This window comes from Rhinolophus ferrumequinum, chromosome 21, assembly GCF_004115265.2.
Source record: "Rhinolophus ferrumequinum isolate MPI-CBG mRhiFer1 chromosome 21, mRhiFer1_v1.p, whole genome shotgun sequence".
Classification (NCBI taxonomy): domain Eukaryota; kingdom Metazoa; phylum Chordata; class Mammalia; order Chiroptera; family Rhinolophidae; genus Rhinolophus; species Rhinolophus ferrumequinum.
Window position 1 is genome coordinate 19,457,540 of NC_046304.1, and position 18,883 is coordinate 19,476,422.

An 18,883-nucleotide genomic window follows, 5' to 3' on the forward strand; every position below is an offset into this window, starting at 1 on the left:
TTTGGCAGGGCCTGTGTGGCTCTGCATTGCCTGTGCGGGGGGGGGGGGGGGGAGCTGGGAGTGGAAGGTCTGGTTATACCCATTTTACACACAGAGAAACTGAGACTCATTCTGAGGGACATGCCCAAGGTCACATAGCTTACTGGTGGCAACCTGATCTCTATGAGGATACTTAGGTTCTCAAAAAGGTATTTCTCTCCTTTAAAATTCTATTCCTCGTATAAAAATATCATCATGTAGAAAGAAGTGTCTCACAAATAGAAAACCTCAGAATGGAGGTTATGATCTCCTTGGATATGGTGGAGCCCTGGCAACTTCTGATCCCCTGCTCTATGAATTTCTCTCGTCTCTTCTCCCTCTCTACTCCTCTCTCCCTATTTTTTTTTTCTGGGCTTTAGAACGGCAAGCTAGATGTCTTGGACATAATGAAACATTCCAAGTGACATAGGAATCAGGGGAACATGTTAAATAAACTGCATTTAATTAGCTTCCACACCTGGTTAAAGGAAATGGTTGAAAAGAGACTTAACAGGATAGGCTGGGTCGGGGAAGTGGGGAGGGGAGGATGGGAGTGACAGTAACCTTACCTGAAGTCAAGCTGGTCCCTGCCAAGTGCTAGAGAGAAAGCCAAGTGTGCTAACCGTCAGGCCGGGATGAGCCAGTAAGGGTCACATGGGCACTGAGTGGGCAGAGGGTGCCCCAGAGCCATCAGATGTCTGTACCTTTCCCTTCTTGCACCTTATGAAGATGCCCCAACATTTGCAAAGACTGACTTCTTTGAGAGGCTCCCGTTTAACTGAGGCTTCATGGTCCCTGGCCTCACCTCCATCCCCACTGTATTGCTGGATCAACTAGAATTTGAGTGGTTAAATGCACAGTTAGAGCCGAAAGGAGGGAAAGGAAGGAAAATCCTTTGCAATCCTTTCCAACCCCAGGGACAGTTTCATCATTGATCGGGATATGGGGCAAGTGACACTCTCATTCCTTGCAAGTTGGAGTATGAAACAATACAACTTTGGGAAACAACTCAGGAGAAGTGAAAACATATGCCTACGTTCATGATACGCTAGCTGCAAACTGGAAACAGCCCACAGGAGAAAGGAGAAACACATGATGGTATTCACACAATGGAATGGCCCTCAGCAATAAAGGAAGTATGATATAGGAAATATCAGTGAATCTCACAGTTAAGGAATGAGCCGAGGCGGGCGTGGCTGGGAGGGCACGCAGGAGTCTTCTGGGTTCTGGAACTGAATCTGGATTTTGGTCACACAGCGGTTTTAAAACATCCAGCAAACAAGGATCCGTGCATTTTACTTTACATAAACACTAGCTCAATAAAGTACTGTTAAAAAAACCCAAAAAAAGCTCTCACAGTCTAGAGTCCCATCAAGACACCGGGACAGCTAGAATTCCAGCAAACAAGCAGGCACGCGTCACGGAGTGTCTTGGAGGTGAGTCAGCCCTTCGAAAAGAACCTCAGGGCCCTCTGCTCCCGCCCTGCGCCCTTGCAGGGTGGGGCATTCTCAGACTAATTAAGACAGTAAGGAGGCATCCTCCAAATGCAGTGCCAGGGCCCTGCTGTGGTTTTTAAGGAGGCGAGGGGCCGCCCTCGGCCCAGCTCCTACGCAGAGTTTTGTTAGTCAAAGTCCCAGACACGGGTCTGAGGCTGTCTTCTCTACCCTGGAGACCGAAGGATCTGTTCAAAATGTGAGTCTGCCACCTCACACCCGTTGGGATTGCCACTATCAAGAAACCAGAACATGATGAGTATTGATGAGGATTGTGGGTGAACAGCCCTTGGGCACTTGGTGGGCCCATAAAATGGGGAGGCAGCTATGGAAAATGTTGTGTAAGGGCCTCATGATAGTTTTTTTTTTTTTACTGTAATACCGTGTTTCCCCGAAAATAAGACCTAACCAGAAAATAAGCCCTAGCATGATTTTTCAGGATGACATCCCCTGAACCTAAGTCCTAATGCGTCTTTTGGAGCAAAAATTAATATTAAGACCCGGTCTTATTTTCAGGGAAACACGGTTTAAGTGCCTGATGTTAAGCGTTCGATTGCCAAGGCCTCCATTTCAAGGATATCCATCTCAAATAAACAGAATGCCAGCCATGTAATAGCTTCTAGCTGAACAATTAGATAAGCACCCAGACCATCCCCACCCATTCAGTTCCCTTTTAAAAGGCCTTAGGTAACCTAGATAACTGACCAAGGGAGTGATCCCACTTTTCCCTTCCTGTGTCCTAATTCTCACTTAGCCACCTCACCTTTGGACCCCAATAAATGCAGAACCCTAGGTCCCTGATCTCTCTCTATCTGCAACTTTGCTGTGTGGCCCCAGGACTAGTGAGTAGTAAACCTTGTGTTTTCAAAGTTCCGTGATGATTTTGTTGCTGAGATGCATCTTGCAGTCACCATAAGAACCACAAGGGCTGGTCCAGCCACAACATTGGCTCCAGTTGGGGAAATACCTATAAGAACTCCCCACAAGTAGTACAGGGCCAGATGAGTGCCCCAGGCATTTCTAGCCAACAGCACCAATATCCATAGGCTGAGACCTATGCAACAAAACAGTATGGCGGTTCCTCAGAAAACTAAATGTAGGATTACTATATGATCCAGCAATTCCACTCGTATACCTGAAAAATTGGAAGAGATATTCATACACCCATGTTCATAGCAGCATTATTCACAATAACGAAGAGATAGAAGTGGCCCATATGTCCATCGATAGATGAATGGACAAAGTGTATCTACATATAGAATGGAATATTATTCCTCCCTAAAAAGGAACGAAATTCTGACACATACTACAGTGTGGATGAACTTTGAGGACATTAGATTGAATGAAATAAGCCAGTCACAAAAAGACAAATATCGTATGATTCCAGTTATATGAGGTACCTAGAGTAGTCAAATTTATAGAAAAGAAAGTAGAATGGTGGTTGCCAGGGGCTGGGGTGGGGTGGGCGTGGGAAATGGGGAGTTGTTGTTTAATGAGTGTAGAGTTAAGTTTTGTAAGATGAAAAAAGTTCTGTGGACGGATGGTGGTGATGTGTGGAGAGCAAAACATTTTATTTATTATTTACTTATTTATTTTTTATTTATTTTTTTTTTAGGAAAAAAATTTTACTCTACCTTTCTAGGTTCTTCTAGCTGGATTAATAATAAAATTGGTGTGAGACAGATTAACAGGAGAAAAGCCAAATTTAATTTTGTATGTATGAGGGCTCCCTAAAATGTGAGGCCCATAGACAGTCAGGCAATTGAGGCTTGTATGCCTGTCCTAAGCTAAGGCGAAGGGGGTAGGGGTCTGGGACTTCGAAGGGAAGGAAGACAATTCACAGGGTGATGAGAAGAGCAAATGTTTGGCTAGTAATTTCCATGTCATGCAAAGAAGTCTTTTTAATGTAAACAGAACCTGTTTGGCAATAGCTCTCTTCCTGGTACCGGCTCCCTATCTAAATTCTTTTAGGCAGGTAAGGGCCAGCACGGTGGCTCAGGTGGTTGGAGCACCACGCTGCTAACACTGATGTCGCTAGTTCGATTCCCACATGGGCCAGTGAGCTGCACCTTCTACAGCTAAGATTGTGAACAACGGCTCTCCCTGGAGTTAGGCTCCCGTGTGCTACCGTGTGCTGCCATGAGCGGCATGGGCAGCTGGCGAGCAGCTGGCAGGCAGCCGGCGAGAGCTGCCGTGAGTGGCCGACTGGCAACCAACTGCTTCAGCCGGGGGGAGTGCAAGGCTCATAACACCAGCATGGGCCAGGGAGCTGTGTCCTACACAACTAGACTGAGAAACTATGGCTTGAACAGGAGTAGGGGACAGTGGGGGGAGGCGGAAAAAGGGGAAAAAAAGAAAAACTTCCTGAATTTTCTGTGTCTTAAAAATTACCAGCTCATTTATGCTAACTTCCTGAATTTTCTGTGTCTTAAAAATTCCCAGCTCATTTATGCTAAACAGACACATTTTGGGGTGGCAAATTTTGTTTCCCTACAGTCTCACCTTTGAAAGTTCAGAGTGAACCAGTGTCTTGGTCCTGACAATAGGTCAGTTTAGTTAAACTCATTTCAGGAGACGGTTATGTGGGTACATTCCCAAAGTTAGGCCTATGGTACAAACAATCAGGTGTTTACTAAAACATTTCTATGGAAACAAAAGGAAAACAAAGGTAATGATTGGAGAAGACTATAAACTCAGTCTCCGTCCAGAGGGCAGCCAGTCAAGAAAATTTCCAGCTGTTTGGCTGGAAGCATATTTTGGATGCAGTGAGCGAGGGCAGGCAATGGCAATCTGACAGATTTTCTGAGTTTGCCGTTTGAATGCTTCTCGTGAGCCTTCTGAGGGACATATACAGTAACAGACGCAGCGATTGTCCATTCATGCGCTGTTGTGATGATTTCTCTGAAGTTTCTATCAAGTTGTCCAACTGTAGCTTCTGTGGCTTTTGGAAAAGGGCAGTTTTAATTCTCATGGATTCCAAGTCAGAAGAGTGGAAGGAAAAATTGGAAACGTTAGTTTGGTGAGCTGTAGTCAAGTATTGGAGGAAACTAGAAGAATTCAGGAGCTAGTCCAGTTTACAGGTAGAAAACAAAACTTCACGGACAAGTAATAGGACTAGAAGCTGATATCCACAAAGGTGTACTCGAGTGTGGCTTTGAAACATAACTTTTCTCTCTATAGTCATTCCCCACTTCTACCAGACATAATCAAAGTTAAGACTAATTTGTTGGCAAAATGAGTCCAGTCTCTTTAAATATCGCCTGGTTATTTAAGTAAATGCAGCAAGTATAATGCTTAACCATGTATAATCTTTTAATCTGCTTTGCTGGGACTTTTTATAAGGCATCTCAGACTGGACTTTTTAAAAGCTTCTCAAGGTCAGGACTTGCCATCACACTTCGCTTGCAATACATACAGATTTGGGTGAATTCTTCTCTTGTTGAGGTTCCCAAAATATCTTGGGGTTCCTGGGTCTGCCAGTAAGTGACCATCCTTACTCACGTGGTTAAGCTGTTGGGAACCCTGTAAGCAAGGTACCCGCCAGGCTGATTTTTCCAAGGGGATTTACTGGCTACAGAAAGTCAGCCTTAATTCCCAAAAGCTGTCCGGTCATATGTGAGTCGAAGCTTATTCTCAAATATGACAGCCCAGTCAAAGTTTTGGTAATATAACCAATGTCCAATTGTATCCTGTTATGAGGAGAACAGATTCTTAATTTTCTCCTGTTAATCTGCCTTATGTCATTTTAATTATTTGACCAGCCGTAAGAACCAAGAGCCCTAAAGCAAGTATGCCCAGCACTGGGGATAGTGATACCCAGACTCGGATAAGCCACGGATCTCTCCCGGAGCCTGGGATTGGGCAGTTTGGGGGGAAGGCTGGACATCTGCATTTTCAACAAACACCCCACACGGATCTGGGTTTTGTGGGACTCAAATTACACATTTGGGAGGCATCTTTAAGGAAGATTCGACACCTTACTTTACTGAAATGAATAATCATATAAACATGTTGCTAGGGCCCTGCCCAAGGTCCACTCACATGAGGGGCCCTGTAGCCTGAGCCCCCATAGGCCTGTCTGGGAGACCACCTCCGAGTCAAGAGGGTTCTGAGGTGACAGGAAAGTGAAACTCCCTTGAAGAAGCACAGACTAGCATTTCATTTACAAGCATTTACTGAGCACCTGCTGGGTGCTGGCCCTGAGCTTGGCTGTGGGGACCACAGACCAAGAGGACATCGTCCTTTCTCTCTCAAGATTCGTAAATCATTAAGATTGGTGGTAATGCAAATTACTAAATGCACTAATGTGCTACGAAGCCAGTGTCTTCAGTTTTCAGTGGGGCATAGCAGCTGGGTGAAGCCAGAGAAAGTTACTCTGTAAGCCTCCGTTTCCTCATCTGTGAGATGGGGCTCATCCCTGGCCTTATTACAAATAAGGGTATTGTGAGAATGAAATGAACTAACGCTTGTAAAGCATGTAAGTTGATGCCTGGCAGAGAGTGAGCACGCCATAAATTATGTCTGTGTTTTCACATATCTCACCTGTGGGCGGTGAGGCCAGGATAGAGTTCAGAGAAGAGGTGGCCCCCCGGCTGAGTGTTGAAGGATCGGTGGTGTCCCTTCCATGGGTGGCAGGGAAAAGGAGTGGAAGAGCACGCAGCTCTGTGGAATCAAGCGCACTCAACATCGCTGTTTACTCACATTTCCTCACTGGGGAACCCACGTGAGCAAACATTAAGTACCAGATGTGCAAAGGATTAGTGTCATGTCAGTAATTGATTTCCTGGCCCTATAGTACTTTCCTACTTGTTTGGCAGCCTACTCTTTTCTGCTTCATCTGATGAAGATGCGACACATTTTCCATAGAGGAAACTAGAAAGATCGTCCCGTCTTTCCGGTGGCCTGCTTTTTCTCCACTGCCCACATTCTTTGGGAACCAGGCAATGGAGGACACGTGCCATTGTGACACACCTCTGGCCATGTATCTGTGTATCTGGACCCAGGTGAATTGGCACAATGGGTAGGAAGAGTGTTGCAGAAGCCATTCCTAAGCTGGGACAGCTGGGAATAACTTAATTACTCATGAAAGTGGCTGTGAACCACATAAACATATCCCACTAAACTTAAAATAAATATATGCCTAACTCAACTCCCCCTTAGCCAAATTCCCCAAGTGCATATGGCGTCTCCAATGCAATCTGACTCAAGAGGAAACTGTAGTGTTAATCAGTTCATTTAATACATCTTAACTTCCGCAAATGTTACAAACACCCGTGACCATGCAAATCCATTGCCCACGCAGGGAAGGGCCTTGACGTTCAAGTTTCTCGGCGAACCCGCCTCTAGGTTCAGTTCCTAAACCAGCAGGAAGACGGATGATGGATGGGCTGCAGCCAGACGGAAATGAAACCTGGTTCACCTGGAACCTCCAGACCCCAGTCCATGCCTTCCCTCTCGGCTGCTCTCCCTTCTTCCTTGTGCTGGTGTCTACACCCTCCCTTTCCCAGAAAAACAGTTGAATCCAGTAAGAGATATTCTGAACTCTGATAGTTTCACTTCCTTCTTATCAGGCTGAGACCTTGCTTCACAAATACTTCTCTGCTAAGAAGCAGAGAAGTGCTCGTGGTCACACATGGAACGAGCTGCAGAACCAAGATAAAAACCAGGTCCACCTGGCTCTTCGGTCTGCCTGCAATCCCACAGCCAGCGCCCCTGCCTCTCTCTTCGTGTGAGTTGAAGAGATGGCGGGAGCAACCAGCAACCAGCTACTGACCTGCTGAACTGACAGCACCAGGCCTGAGTCATCCGGTCCACTTTCTGGTTACCTGCTGCTGCATAAAATTTTATGAAAACGTAGTAGCTTCAAACAATGACGTTCATCTGGCTCACAAATCTGAACTTGGGCAGAGCTCCGGGGGACAGCTCATCTCTGCCATAGAGAGTGGGATCCATTTTGTAACTATAACCTCGCCTCTGCAGTCACACCGTGCCATTTCCACCATGTTCTATCTTTCGAGGAAATCCCAAAAGCCCCCCAGGTTCAAGGGGTGGGAAGAGACCTCACCTTTTGATGGGGAGCAGCAAGATTCTGGAAGAGCATGTGGGACCTGAAATATGTTGAAGATTCAATGACTGCCACCGTCAGTAAACAAGTGCTGGGCACTGGGGTACAGAGAGGACTTGGGCACAACCCTGCCTGGAGTAGCTCATATTCCAAAGGGTAAGACAGATATGCAGCTAATAGCTGGAAGGGCATAGAGGAGGGAGTACCCAGAGGTTGTTTGTAAGTTAATATTTGCATAGTGTTGATTATGTGATAAGCACGATTCTGAGAGCCTTACCTTTAATCCTCCCTCGGCTTTATGAAGTAAGTGCCATTAATTATGTCAATTCTACATGAAAAGAAATGAAAGTACAGAGAGGTGAAGCTACTTACCCAAGGTTATACAGCTAGAAAGCACCATAGCCGAGACTCAGCCCGCCTGTGCTGCTAACCACTGCACCACCCTGCCTCACTTCTTAGATACCTTCTCATGGGACGGGCTTCCCTTCATGGGCCCCAACATCTGTCGCAGGGAATGTAGCTCTGTGCTCTGTGCCCTCAGGGGTGAAAAGGGCTCTGCCAAAACCAGTCTCCTGGTTTCCTTTTTGAACAATATTTTCTGTCCCTGGGGAGTGGGAAGCCCAGTGTCAGGTTCCGCTTTGGGTCCTGTCAACCGTCTCATCCAGGGCCCATTCCAGAGGGGTGGCAGGGAATGAGGGTAGAGGTGGCTGCTCTTCTGAACAGAAAAAAATAATGAATCCATTTTCTTTTGTATCTGGGGACTTCCTGTGGAGAGCGTAACATAGAATGAAATGGTATTTTCCACATAGTGGCAGGTTATCATATAGGGGAGGCCAGGTGTTGAAGCAAGAGCTCACACAGAGTCAGCCAGACGTGGCTCCAAGTTCAAGCTGTTCCTTCACTTGCTGGATGGATGACCCTGAGCAGGGTACTTCACCTCTGACAGCCACTTTCTCCTGTAAATGGAGGTAATACTTGTCTCATGTAATTTGCCTGATATGAAATGAGAGACTATATATAAAGCACCTTGCATGGTCCTGCTACATAGTAGATACTCGGTGATGGTTTTCTTGCTTTGCTCTGGCCTCCTGGAGTGTGCCCAGAATTAGATCATGTACCCAAGGAATCTGACCAACACATAACAGTATGGGCCTTTCACCTCCCTTGTTTCTAGACACTCTACTTCTAGTAATGCAGCCTAAGATGATTCTATTATTTTTGGCAGCCATATCTGTCAGTGGTTCTCAACGACTAAAATCCTACAGTTCTTTCCATATGTAGCAGCTGCCCCTCAGCCACTCCTTGCAGCCATCGTAATGGGCCCAGCTACAGACAGTGATGCTTGTGGTGTTCCAGAAATATGGCAAATCCCAGGCCACTTCCTCCGTGACTCAGGCCTTCCTTCCACACTGCCATGGAGGCTTGCCCAATCCACCCAACAAAGGAGAGACCAGGGAAGATTCAGAATCCAGGGCTCCTGTACCTTCTCCTGATTCCCTCAGTTCCCAAGGGATGTTGGCCCAGCCGTGTGCTCAAGGGAAAAGATAGCAGACACTCAGTTCCTACCTGGTGATGGTAAGACGGATGATCCTACGTGTGGATACTCTCCAATGTGGCTCTGCCTCCCGGGCTGGAACCTTACTGAACTGACTATCTTTTCCTTTTTAAAGGTGGATTAGGCGCAGCAGGTGGAAACCTTCATCACATTGGAATCTAGAGTACCATGGGCCACTCCTATGATACAGACATTGAAGACAATCTGCGTCTGGAGTCCACTCGGACTGGAGAGAAGGAAGTCCCTGGGGTCACTATGTAGCTCCCCTTCCAGAGACCAGGACTGGTGAGGGGTGCGGGTATGTGAGGGGTGCAGATCCTGGCTGGCTCGGGGCAGCCATCAGGCTTTGAGCACCTACCATATGCTCAGTGCTTTGCATACTTCTTTTTATCTTGTCTTCACAACAACTAGCTGGGTAGCAAGAGCCCACTTTCTTTATCAACAAAGGGACTGGGGTTCCGGGGTGCGGGGGAGCTCATGCTGGGTCACACAGCCAATAAGTGAGAGGGCAGCCCGAGCTGGGCCAGAACCTGCAACCCGGGGGCCTACAGGCCAGTTCCGGTCTGCAAACTTGTTTCGTTTGTCCTACATACTGTTTAAAAAAATTGTAAGCTGACTTTTGGGAACTGAGAGATTTTACATAAAAATCTAGTCCTCTCACTTCTCTTAAAAAAAAAAAATGATGAAAAACAGAAAGGAAGATCTGTCTACACGGGCCTCTCAGATCCACAAGGCAACAATTCTCCAGAGCTGAGTACCAGCTGCCTCATAATACCAGCATGGGCCAGGGAGCTGTGTCCTACACAACTACACTGACAAATAACGGCTTGAACCAGAGTGGGCGGGAGGTGAAGGAGGGGGGAAAAACAAAGAAATGATAAACAGAAAGGCCCTAAATTTGTTACAAAAAAGATAGGAGAGAAAAAAATTATTTTGTGGAAATGAATGTGGGGAGCCATAATTTCTTGTTATTCTGAAGCCTTGCAGACTGGCTCAGTTGTTATCTTTGCCTGCGACTGAAGGGTGTTTACAAGTTGCTGAGGAATGTGGTGGGAATGGCCAGTTTCTCGGACACAGATCACTGATGGCTATCAGGATAATTGATAGGCTCTGTTATGGGATAATTGCTTTGGGGAGCTTTTAGTGATTTGTAGTGTCTATGTTAAAGTTAAAAATTTACGTTCAATGATGTAATGCATTTCTGTAACTGCTAAGCTGCATGTACTCTGATGGTATAAATTGGTGAAGGAGAGTAAACTCAGGGCTTCAGCATCACTGGAGACCGAATTCGCATCATCATCATTTGTGAGTGTCTTTGTTCATTCCCACTCCCCCTTTCAGGTACCTCGCGGACCCGTGGCTGCTGGTCGGTCACAATTGGCGCCCAACGTGGGGCCTTAACACGGGGGAATCAGTGAGGAACACCGTACAGGTTGGGCCCAGCTCGGTTATAGAGTGTTGAAGGTACGGTGAGTAGGACACTGTCCCCTCGGTCGAATGAGTGTGTGAGTGAGTGATAGCTCCACGACTTCGTGTTACGGAGCTTGTTTGGGCTCGAAACTGCGTTTCCGGTTCTGTCTTACGGCATAACAGCGATCAGAACTTTGTTCTGCCTGGTCGGGGGGTTATACCGACACGCCTCTAGCTACGACGGATTTGGTCCCGAGAGGGGCACTGCCAGATGGGCATCTGATTGATCTATTTGTGTGAAAGAAGGGCCGAGTTAGGGAAAAGAGAAATAGGTCACGCTATCAGCAAGGACCGTTAGAAGGTTTGAGAAAATAGGTCACGCTATCAGCAAGGACCGTTAGAAGGTTTGAGAAAATGGGTCACGCCAGCAGCAAGGACCTGTATGTTAGAGGCCTCAAAAAATTACTTGCCGCCCGTGGCAGCAGGGTGAGCAAAGAGCAATTAGATAAATTTTTAGAATTTGTAAAGGAAGTTTGCCCGTGGTTTCCAGATGAAGGTACCGTCAGCCTGGAAACCTGGGAAAAGGTTGGAGAAAGACTACAAGATTGTTACACTGTCCACGGACCTCAACGGGTCCCGGTAGAGACTTTTGGATTGTGGACTCTAATCAGAGATTGCTTAGATCTTAAAAGGGAAGGCTGTAAGTTGGAAAGAGTAAAACAGGCAGGGAATGAAGAAACCCTTCCGTTTGCCGCTTCACTGGAAGAGCTGGGAGAAAGGGAGGGGGCTGATTATGCTGAGAAAACTCTTCCATCTGCCGCCTCTCCGGAGGAAAAAGAGGAGGGGGAAGGAGTCAGATATGCAGAGGGACTTGCTAAGCATAATAAAGAGCCTGTTAGCCAAAAACCTCCAGATAAACACTGGGAAGATTTAGACCCTCAAGATCAGAAAGATTTAGTGGTGGCTGCAGCTCAAGAAAGCAGACGGCTTGTAAATCCTATAGTTACACTTACAGAACAGATAAAGATGATTCAGAGACAATTAGTAGAGCTTAAAGTTGCTGTGAGTAAAGAAAATTGTCCTCTGGGTCCCCAGATTTCTTTAAGAAATCAGTGGGATCCTCGGGGTAAAGACCCCCCCCGCCAGGATATGTTAAGCCAGGATCAGATTCTGTTGTGCGCTCCCCTCTTCAATTGGCTTGCAAAGAGACTCATAAGCAGGGAGAGTCTTTAAAACAATTTGGAGTATATCCTGTTTTTAAAAGGCTTGACCAAACAAAAAATGTGTTTAGAAAATGGAGGCCTTTTCAATAAAAACAAATAAAAAAAAAAAATTAAAGAGGCTTGCACACAGTACGGTCCTATTGCCCCTTTACCATAGCAATTTTAGATGTTTTGTCTAGTAAAGCATTGGTTGCTCAGTGATAAAATTCTCACCTGCCATGCAGGAGGCCTGGGTTTGATTCCCGGCCTCCCTGTTAATCTTATAGTACAGAAACAGTTTGATAAAGGCCATATAATTGAATCTACTTCACCTTAAAATTCGCCCATTTTTGTAATTAAGAAAAAACGGAGAAATAGAGATTGTTACAAGATTTTAAAAAAGTAAATAAAACTAGCCTATAAAAAGATATCAGTGGCGAGTCTTTCCCCAAGACATGGCAAATAGCCCCAACTTGTGTCAGAAGTTTGTTAGTAAAGCAATTGATAACACCAGAAAACAGTTTCCTTCTGTTTACATCATTCATTATATGGATGACATTTTGTTGGCCTGTAAGAAGGAAGGGGTGTTGTTAGCTTGCTTTGTAAATATAAAAGAGAACCTTCTGGCCTTGGGTCTTATTATTACACCCGAAAAAGTACAGAGAAGTGAGCCTTATTCTTACTTGGGATTTCAGTTGTTTGCTCAGTATTTCACTCCACAAAAAATAGAGCTTAAAAAAGATCATCTTAAATCTCTTAATGATTTTCAAAAGTTGTTGGGAGATATTAATTGGCTGCGCCCTTCTTTGGGATTAACTACTGGAGATCTTAAACCACTGTTTGAAATTTTAAAAGGAGATTCTGATCCGACCTCCCCCAGGTCTCTTACTGAGCCTGCACGAAAGGCTCTCTCTAAGGTTGAGAAAGCCATTCAGCAAAAAATTCTCTTTATTTTGCCAGCAATTCTCTATCAATCATGTTACTGGCATTCCTTACAATCCCCAAGGGCAAGGGATTGTTAAACGCACTCATGGCACATTAAAAGTCAATTTACAAAAAATAAAAAAAAGGGGGAGTTATATCCCCTGACGCCTCATAATTATCTGTCTCATTCTCTCTTTATTCAAAATTTTTTGACCTTGGATGCCCATGGTAAGAGTGCTGCGGAGCGCTTTTGGCATCCTTCTGCTGCCACTCAGGCTTTGGTCAAATGGAAAGACCCACTTACAGGCTCTTGGCAAGGCCCAGATCCAGTCCTCATATGGGGCCGAGGGCATGTTTGTGTTTTTCCACAGGATGCAGAAGGCCCTCGGTGGCTGCCAGAACGATTGGTGCGACATGTGGACCCTCTACCTGCTGATGACATTGATGACCCTCAACAATGCAGAAGAAGACCAGACGTATTGGGCCTATGTACCTGATCCACCAATCCTCCACCCTGCTGTATGGGAAGGTCCTGAGATTCCAGTTTATGTCAATGATACTCACGCCCTAGGATTGCCTTCTAATGGACACATAAAACAACATTTGGAAAGTTTTGTAAATCAGGCACTCCCTGCAGTCAGGTGACTGATTTACAAGATGGGACTAGAGACTGGTCTAAAAAATCTGTTAATGTATCTGCTTGTGTTCCTTCCCCATATACACTTTTGATTGGAAATATTAATGTACACTTTGTAGAAAATCAATTTAATGCTTCCTGTAATAATTGTTCTTTAACAAATTATATTTCTTGGGTGCCGTTAGGAACTAATGTTATGATACTTAAACAACCATCTTTTGTTATGCTTCCTGTTAATATCTCTGGACCTTGGTATACTAAAAGAAATTTGGCATGATGCTAATGTGTTTTTAGATATGTTTCGGCTTCATAATGAAATTCAAAATATGAGAGAAGCTGAACCCTTAAAATTTGATACAGCTCAGGCTGCTTCTGAGTTTATTGATGCTCTTAGAAATGCTATGCCATCTATGCCTCATATTACCCATTCTGTTATGATTTTTCTTACATTGGGCATCTGTGTCTGTTTGGTTCTGTGCCTACTCCCCATCTTCATTAAATGTTTCATCAGCAGGATGTTAGACTTGCGAGCTGACATCCATCAGCTTGAACTTAAGACAAGGCCTTAAGTCTCTCTCTCCCCCTTGTATGTATTGGGACGGGTTAGCCAATGACGGGTAAATCCTGGGAGGTCCTTCAACACCTAAGACAGGGCTTGTATTAAAAAATACAAGTTCCAAAGACGGGTTAATTGATGAGACGGTCCCGGGGTGCCTAAGACAGGCACCGTCACCTTATATCTCCTGTAATATGGATTTTGCTTCAATAAAATAAAAAAGGGGGAGATGTGGGGAGCCATAATTTCTTGTTATTCTGAAGCCTTGCAGACTGGCTCAGTTGTTATCTTTGCCTGCGACTGAAGGGTGTTTACAAGTTGCTGAGGAATGTGGTGGGAATGGCCAGTTTCTCGGACACAGATCACTGATGGCTATCAGGATAATTGATAGGCTCTGTTATGGGATAATTGCTTTGGGGAGCTTTTAGTGATTTGTAGTGTCTATGTTAAAGTTAAAAATTTACATTCAATGATGTAATGCATTTCTGTAACTGCTAAGCTGCATGTACTCTGATGGTATAAATTGGTGAAGGAGAGTAAACTCAGGGCTTCAGCATCACTGGAGACCGAATTCGCATCATCATCATTTGTGAGTGTCTTTGTTCATTCCCACTCCCCCTTTCAGGTACCTCGCGAACCCGTGGCTGCTGGTCGGTCACAAATGAAGACTATTCCCGGGCACTTAACAAGCAAGAACCTGTTCCATCTCACTCATGCCAGATACCTCCTGGCCCCCCGGGCCTTTGATTTTGCAATCTCTGAGCTACACCAAAGCCACTGGAGGCTTGAGAAGAAGGAGGCAAGCCTGGCCTTCTTCCTGGTTGTGCAGGCATAGAAAGTGCCAAGTGTCTGAAAGGACAGTGGGGCCCTCCCTCTTTCTATCCGAAACAGCAAGAAAAAGGAGAGCAAAAGATTGACTCTGGGCGACACCAAACTTGCCTTGTTTTCTAGAGACTTCTCACAGTGAAACCAAAACCCGGGTATGCTGTGGCACAGACCTGCACCCATTTCTGAAAACACAGAGGGTGGTTTCAGAGAGACCGCCTGTGAGAGAGCCGCAGCTGCCACACAGGAGAAACAATGGATCCTTTCACAGACCTCTGTCTCCTTGAACCTCTGTCTCTTGGGGGACTAGTGTGGTGTTGGGTGCTCATCTTGCTCACGGGTTCTGTCTCAGCATGGCTTCTCAATTTGGAACCGTCCCTGGCTACCCAGCATCCCCACTGCTTCGCATCCCCTTTTATTCTCCCAGGGTCTCAGTTTGGATGGTCTGGTCACCCTACTTGTAACCAACCCTTGTCTTTCATTTGTATTTGTGACTCAGAACAACTTCTGACAATTTATTCCTTTATTCTGGACCCTTAAGGAGTAAACCAAGAGCAGAAACAGCTGTGGTTTATAAGCACTGTCTGGGGGATGGTTTCATGGGAATACATCCTCTGCTCCATCTCTAAATGGGATGGCCACTGGGAAGGGCTGATTTCCCTGGAAACTCCCTCAACCCTCTTCTGTGCACTTGCAAGCTGCAAAATATAGCAGGGGAAGGCCAAGAGCTACCATGCTGCCCATCTGTCTCCCACATTTTCCGTATAGAGTGGGACCCAAACTTCCTCTGACCTCACCTTCAGGAGTCAATGTCTTTGCTCAGTGTTGGGAAAGCAAGGGCTCTGTTTTCCATTTCTCTCCATCCCCTTCCCTGTGCTTCTCCTTCTAGGGGCTCCTTGGCATCCCATGCTCCCCCTTACCCACCAGGTTCTGACTCTTGTAAGACATACTCCCACCCCCTTTGAAACCTCAGGTACTCTCCCCAGGGGAGCCACTACAATGGGTTGCAAAGAGTGTGGACAGGGGACATAGACCAAGTTTGAATCTTGGTCCTGCCATTTAATTTTAGTATGATCATGGATAATTTCCTTAATTTCTCCAGGCTTCATTTCCTCCCCTACAAAATGAGGCAAGTGAATATGAACCTTATAGGTTGTCGTAGGAATTACACGGGCTAACTCATGGAAAGGCTTCAGCACCGAGCTCAGCACGTACTACTCCTCGGTAAATGCTCGGTTGCACCGTCGTGCTTACTCCTGGCCTGGATGGACCTTGCCCCCAGGTCTGCTCACCTCCCCCACAATATGGTTCTGAATCCTTTGGTCCGGAGGGATGCCCCTGGCACAAAGGGACCTCAGCAGGGCGGTCAGTGATGTCCACAGATGCACGAGTCCCATTGTCCAGTCCAGGGAGCCATGGGTCCTCCATGTCCACATTGAACCACGTTAACCTCACTTAGCTACTTTCTTCAACCACTGCTCTCAACTCGGAGCTTCCATCCTAGGAAAGGGGCCTGTTTCAGTGTCACACCCACTTTCTGATGGTCTGGCTACTAATTACACAAAGATCCTGTCCATGCTTTGAGATGTGCTTGCCTACGGACTGGATTCTATTTGCGTTCTTTTTAGTCGAGCAACAGGGGATGGAAAAGAGGGTTGACGTTCTTCTAGTTACAAAGTTTCCCTCCAAGTATACAACTTTAAATTTAATTCCCAAGGACCCAGGTGCATTGTCATTCAGTGTCAGTTTGCTCTTGGCAGCTGGTGGTCCCCTTTCTTCTTTCTTCTCCATGGACCAGCCTGCTAGCACCACCCCCACTCCGCAATATATCCTAGAGAAGTCCTCTCTCCTGGGCTAAAATCTGGAACCATCTACTTCTGCAGAGGCCATGGACCTGCTTGAATGGAACGGCATATAGAGTTCTGATTTTGGGGGTAATTAGGGACTTTTGGATATGAAACAAGGGGTCAGAGAGCCATTGTTTGCCAAATGCTCCCTCCTCCTACTGCTTTCTGAGAGTCCGGAAGTTTAGATTAGAGAAAGAACAAAGGGATTCTCGCCAGGACTTCAGATTGCCCTAGTTAATAATCCCATTTAGAGATGGAGCAGAGGATGTATTCCCATGGAACCGTCCCCCAGACAGTACTTATAAACCACAGCTGTTTCTGCTCTTGGTTTACTCCTTAAGGGTCCAGAATAAAGGAATAAATTGTCAGAAGTTGTTCTGAGTCACAAATACAAATGAAAGACAAGGGTTGGTTACAAGTAGGGTGACCAGACCATCCAAACTGAGACCCTGGGAGAATAAAAGTTAATAGTTGGGGGGCACCATCTCGCGGCTGTTTCATGCCAGCCTGCTGCACCTGCCAGCATCCTCTCTCTCTGCTTAAGGTGTTCAGTTCATTGGGGGTGAGGGGGGGTTGGGGACTAGGCATTAGACTGGGACCCCTGGTGACTTCACGCTGCTCTTTGCTCTTTATCCCGTAGCCTTTCCCTTGCCCCTCCCAGGCCCCACCAGCTCTCACCTCTCCTGTCCTTCCCCACCACCCCTCGGTCCCAATTCTCTCCCCAGTCCCCCAACACCGTCCTCAATACATCCAGGACAGCCAGTGTGCATCATCCCTCCCACCCCACTTGGTAATCAGTAGATTACCTCCCTCTCTCCTGTCTGTTCACAACATAGCATAAGAGAGGCAGAGTCTTAGCACCTCCCAGCTCTCCCTCAAGCAGTTCTTAAGTAGCATTTTGGATAAAATAACTGAAAAATACACTTGCAAAGAAGACAGTACCCAAAGAACCAACCTGAGCACGATCTAGTAGGTTCAAGGCAGTCACTGGTGGCCAGATGGCTCTCCTGCCCGTCTGGGCCTGGCCTGGCTTATTTGGGTCCAACTCTGCTTTTCCCCCCAAGCTGCCAGAAACACCAAAACCTATCCCCTACCCGCTTGCCATTTTCGTGTCTCTGTTGCTTGGAGTCTAGAGGAACAAAGAGAAGGTGGAAGGCAGCTGGATGGCTCAGTTGTTTAGAGCGCGGGCTCTCAACAACAGGGCTGTGGGTTCAATTCCCACATGGGCCAGTGGGCTGCACCCCCTGCAACTAAAGACTGAAAACGGCGACTGGACTTGGAGCTGAGCTGCGCCCTCCACAACTAGACTGAAGGACAACGACTTGGAGCTGATGGACCCAGGAAAAACACACTGTTCCCCAATATTCCCCCAAAACACTTTATAAACAACAAAAAAAGATAAACTTCAGGAATGAAGTTTATATTAAAATGAACAAAGCAAAACAAAATCAACCCAAATCCCCCTCTTACACGTGGACTAAGAACGGGGTTGCACTCTTAAAACTCATTGCTGGGCCCATCCCCAAAGTCCCCGATGCCGTATGGCCTGAGAATTTCTAACAAGTTTGGAAAGGATGCCATGCTGCTGGTCCGGAGACCCCACTTGGAGAACCACCAGCCTTCAAAAGAGGCCTGATATTCTGGTAGGTCACACTTGTGGACTTTCCAGCCACTTTCATCTGGTGTCCAGTCCTACTGGTGGTGTCTAAATATTTTGAATATCTCACTTGCCTACAGGGGCCAGGTAATGAGCATACGTGGGCTGGATAAAATGCATGGGCCTCTCAGGCTAGCTAGTCACCTCCCCACTTTTGATAGGTGTCCCTTCCTCTTTGTTCTAGGAAATGACACCGCTCAAGGAAATGAAACCTAGACTCTAGTGATTGGGGGAGGGGGTAGCAGGAATTAAATAGGACAGAGACTGCCCAGCCCCAGGGGTAGGAAAAAATGATATATATATACGACATATCATATGATAACGTATGTCATATATGTGATGTAGTTGTTTAATAAAATCACCACAAACCCAAAACCATGTTTAAATGCAGCAGAAAGAGATGAGGAAGAAAAGTCTCCAAGTTTAACACTGCTTATCTCAGGGCAGGGATTAGGGCGTGTGTGTGTATGGAGGGACAGAGTGAAGGTTAACATTTTCTCTCATTTCAGTAATGTTTTGACACCTCAATGAACCTGTATGACTTTCCTAATATAAAAACATCTACTAAAGTAGAAATTTTGAAAAGATTCTAGGTATTCGGTCAGGCAAGTCTGGTTTTGAATCCTGCCTCTGCCACTTACCGTGTGTGACCTTGGGCAAGTACTCCAACCTCTCTGAAAGGAAGTCAGTATCCA